The sequence below is a fragment of the Ailuropoda melanoleuca genome, chromosome 3 (assembly GCF_002007445.2).
Source record: "Ailuropoda melanoleuca isolate Jingjing chromosome 3, ASM200744v2, whole genome shotgun sequence".
NCBI classification, from domain to species: domain Eukaryota; kingdom Metazoa; phylum Chordata; class Mammalia; order Carnivora; family Ursidae; genus Ailuropoda; species Ailuropoda melanoleuca.
Window position 1 is genome coordinate 5,479,810 of NC_048220.1, and position 5,054 is coordinate 5,484,863.

Here is a 5,054-nt window from a genome sequence, read left to right on the forward strand (position 1 = left end):
AACACTTAAAAAACCCAAACTAGATAGCGTGACAAATGATAGTCACAACATTTAGGGAAAGAAAACCCTTGGGACAGTTTTAGACATTTTTTAAAATTCTAGAAACGTGTTGAGAAAAGGGTATATACCCTGGGGTGTTGATTCTGACTGGTATCTTACCAGGTAGGGAGTAATAAGTACGATTCCTAAGGCAGGTGCATGCAGAGGTGAGAGCATAGGCACTGGGCTTCACTCCTCACTCCTCCACTCTCTGCCTTGGAGCTCGGGCTAGATGCTGGACGCTTCAGTGTCCTCCTCGGAAGGTGGGAGGATCTAACAGCTCCTCTGGGTGGCTTTAATATGCATAAACGGTTTAGTAAGTGTTCATAAATATTCACTCTCATTAAAAAATGTGAACTATCTATTGCCTTGTGTGAGGTCATAAACTGGAGGGAACCGCCGGGGAGTAGGTAGATGGCAGGTGTCCAGAGAAATGGGCTTCTCTGTGAGAGTCCTAGGTCTGTGTACTTGGCTGTACTTTATTCTGAATGTGCACATTCTTCAGTAGATGCTGAATCATGATTTCACCTGGTTAGGAACGAGCCAAAAAAAAAAAAAAAAAAGACAATGCTATGAATGGGTCATTAACATGAATGGGTCATTAACAAGAATCCCATTGCATTTGATCATATTAAATGCCACTTTCAGAGGTCAGAATAAGATGATGAAACATAATAAACCAGTTACGGAGTAGCTTAGTATTTATGTTTTTAATGTCACGGTAGAGCTCATCTCGTGGCTAGGTATAATTGCCTCCAATATTTAAGTATTCCCTGTAAGTTGGTTTCCATCTCTCACACAGAAATGTGTCTGAATCTTTGAAAAAAATCCACTGGCCTGATCTTTTAAAAACCATTCACTTATTTATTTTTAAAATTCCAGTATAAATGTACAGTGTTATATTAGTTTCAGGAGTACACAAATAAAAATATGGGATACTTCCCAATTTATGTACCATCCTTGCACATCCTTGCTAATCTTCTCTGTATTGTTCTAGTTTTTAAAAATTTTAAAAAAAGATTTATTTGAGAGCGAGAGAGAGAGACAGAGCACGAGTACTAGGGACAAGGAAGAGGGAGAGAGAATCCCAAGCAGACTCCATGCTGAGCATGGAGCCTGATGCGAGGCTCCGTCTCATGACCCTGAGATCCTGAACTGAGCCAAACCCAAGAGTCGGATGCTTAACCCACTGGGCCACCCAGGTGCCCCTACTGTCCAATTTTAGATTATGTGGCCCTCAAGCGAGCACACTGGCATGATCTCTTCAAGGTCATGGTCTCCCTCAGTGTTTGCTTACAGTTTTTCACTAAGAAAAAAACCCCTCCTTTTATTTGTAATAAAACCACCTCTTTCAAGCACAGGTGTTTTCCTTTGTTATTTTATCAAAGAAATGAGAAAAGACATATTTTTATTTCAATGATGCAGACTCATCTTGAAAATGAGATCCTTTGATCGTGACCTAGCAAATGAAATCAACTATTTACAGAAACACAGAAGACACTCTTCTTTCTACTCCAGTGAAACAACATAGATGATTTCTTGAAATGATTGCATGCCGTCTTTCCCTGTGAAACCCAGAGCCCTGTCTCAGGAGCTAAAGTCTGGGGATCGTCGTCTGGGACAAAATTTCCCAGCAAGGCTTCTGCGCTTTTCTCAGATGTGGTTAAGCATAGCACTGAATATGGATATTCTGGTCCTTACTTTTCCCTGGCGAATTAAGGAAACAAGCTCTAGATGACGAGTCATTTTTAATTGAGTGCTTGTATACGCAGCATCCTTCGTGGCAAGAAGGAAAGAAAGAGAAAGAGAAACAGGCAGACAATATTGCTGGACAATTTTTCCCCATGTCTCTTGCGTTTCTGCCCGTCTTGTGAGCAGAGCCACAAGATAGCTGGGCTATCTTTTCGGTGATGTTTGGATACCAACAGCCTTGGAAGANCGAGTGACTTTGTTTTGGGCTATCTTTTCGGTGATGTTTGGATACCAACAGCCTTGGAAGACAGAAGCAGGGTCTCCCTCTGGAACAGAGTTGGCAGGTGAAAGGCCCTTATAAAAAGCTGGGCTCCTGCAAACACACCTGTTCACCTGAAAATAAAGAGTGACACCGAGGCGCAAATGTGTGCNAAGATAGCTTGGGCTATCTTTTCGGTGATGTTTGGATACCAACAGCCTTGGAAGACAGAAGCAGGGTCTCCCTCTGGAACAGAGTTGGCAGGTGAAAGGCCCTTATAAAAAGCTGGGCTCCTGCAAACACACCTGTTCACCTGAAAATAAAGAGTGACACCGAGGCGCAAATGTGTGCGTATTTGGGATAAGAATTGCAGTTTGTGGAGCATAGATTCAGGTAGAAATCCAAATAGTGTCCCACTTGCAGGGTGAAAGAAGAGGTTTTTAAAAAAGATCTATTTATTTCAGAGAGGGGGAGGGGAGGAAGGAAAGGGAGAGAGAATCCTCCAGCAGACTCCCCTCTGAGCACGGAGCCCGACTCAGGGCTCAATCTCAAGACCCTGGGCTGAAACCAAGAGTCGGAGGCTTAGCTGACAAAGCCACCCAGGTGCCCTGAAAGCAAGAGGTTTTTATGAGGAGAAGGTAAGGGGGCAGCTACATGAGTTGAAGAAAAGGAAGAAAGATAAAATCTTTCTATGGGTATTAACAAGAGAAGTGACTCTGGGTTAGACATTGGCTACTGATTTTATCTTCGAAAAGTCGACAGCTCTCAGTCTTGGCATCAGGATGTCTGTTCTTTTGCTGAAACACTTGCCCTTCTGCCCAGTCCAAAGGTGGGGAAGGCAGTCTCTCTGCAATACCAGCTCTGGCTCTGTTTTAAAATGGCTGCAGTCATGTCAACTTTTCACACACTTCCCTGTGTGCAGGTGTCCCCTGAGTCCCTCTGCATTGCCCTCTGGGAACTGGGGCTCAGGGAATTGGCATAAGAAAATGCAAAGAATGGGGCACCTGGGTGGCTCAGTCATTTGAGCAGCCAACTCTTGATTTTGGCTCAGGTCATGACCTCAGGATTGTGAGACTGAGCCCCAAGTTGGCTCCGCCTGGAGCCTGCTTAGGATTCTCTCCCTCTTCCTCTGACCCTTCTCCTGTCCCCCCATGTCCCGCCCCCCCCCCCCCGCTAAAAATAAACAAATAAATGAAATGCAAATATTTTGGCAATTGTCATTGCTGTGAGTAACCAAGTGTTTTGACTCTGACCCGGGAGTTTTGTGTCTTCTTGCTACTGGTGGGAGAGTCTGTGTCGTGTGAATAGAGGTCTTGGTTCTTGGATTCCCCACGAAAGATTTACGTGAGGATCCCCGTTTGAATGAAGGCAGCCAGAAGGAAGCTAGCAAGCACAAAGGAGTGAATTAAGGACAGTACACTCTCAAGAAGGGACAGTGGGCAGAGGGGGCAACTGCACCAAGGTTGGGGGTGTTTTCTCTTTTTATGTTTGCAGGGGTGTGGATTATAACTAGGGCGGTCTCCCACTCAGGTTGTTTCCAGTCGTCTCAAGGGCTCCCCCTGCTGGTCGGGAGGGGGAGTTTTTGGCCCTACCACGTTCTTACCGAAACTGTCATGGCCATCTTCCCCCCAGAGAGGGCTGAGACCACAATGTAAATGTATTATAATGCACCTATAGGTTCCCCTGGGGCACAGATGGAAGAGGAGAGCGTATGTTCTGCGCCCCTGGCTCTTGGTCTGTCAGCCCGGGTAGCTGGATGGAAACCGTAAGGTCAGGATGTTAAAAGCCGCAAAATCCGGATGCTGTGCCTGGATCCTGCTGCTTCTGGGTCACCTGTTTGTCACCGCCTTTGCCTCCAGCTCCTGTCTAACGAACTACCTACTCTATCACTCTGTCACCATCCGTAACTGTGGCCACTGAGAGTGGATATTCCAAGAGACGTTGTATGCAGTTGCCTGAAAAGGATGTTGTGGACGAGGGGCAAACAATAACCAGACGTCTGCTCCCGGGACCTGTAGCTCCGTATCTGTGGCTCTTAACTTTCCTACTGATTTTCTTGCTTAGCTGCTCTTCTTATCTGAGTCCTCGTTGTCACTCTTGGGCCGGCAGATCTCTCCCACCCGGAGGTGGGGGGGAGGGGCATTGGACTTCTTGGTATCTCACTCTGGGAAAATGCATTGTATACAGTAAGCACTCAAGAAATAATGGCTCTTGTTGACTTCACTCTGAGTTCTCCTGCGTCCTCTGGCTATAGGACTTTGGAAGACAGAGAGTGCGATATCTGGGATTTTATTAAAGTCTTTAGCGAATATTAAAGTATGATGTAAAATTCTTCTTAATCGAGTCAACACATAGTAAAGTGAACAGTGTCAGTAACTCGTTTGTTACTGGTGTCAAATTTCTAATGTGGGGAAAATCACTCGGTAATATAAAATAGATAAAAAATAGATACAAAGTCCTTCTTTTGGTAAATATAAATGGTGTTCCAATCGGCTCTGGGCCTTTGAATCATGCAACAACTTTTGGTTATATCTTTCCTGAGAACTTCCAGATTTAGTGTTAGCAGAGAGAGATGTATACTGGGAAATATTTTTGCCTAAAATATTTGACTAGAATGGTGGCAAATTTAATTAAAAAATTAACGAGGAGAATGGGAAAAGATGGGTGACATGAGAGCTAGTTTAACTACATGCGTCTCAAGGTAAACTTCTATTTTTTTTAAAGATTTTATTTATTTATTTGAGAGAGAGAGAGTGAGTGGGGGAGAGAGAGAGCACAAGCAGGGGGAGGGGCAGAGGGAGACTGAGAAGCAGACTCCCCACTGAGCAGGGAGCCCAACTTGGGGCTCGATCCCAGGAGCCTGGAATCATGACCTGACCTGAAGCAGACACTTAACTGACTGAGCCACACAGGCACCCCGTAAATTTCTATTTGTACAGAGAGACAAGGTATCTACCTGAATGCACTCAGTTTCAGGACCAATGCTGTGCCCCACAATTCTCTTGAAGGTCAGAGACCTCATTTGAAAACATTCCAAACCACCTCTCTAGAAATAGAAGGAATA

At 44.8% G+C, this 5,054-nt stretch overlaps 1 pseudogene; it reads right to left on the minus strand.

Annotated features, from left to right (window-relative positions):
* Positions 1 to 963: 963 nt before the first annotated feature.
* On the minus strand, positions 964 to 1,060 carry LOC117801649 (annotated as a pseudogene).
* Between the last annotated feature and the right edge of the window lie 3,994 nt (positions 1,061 to 5,054).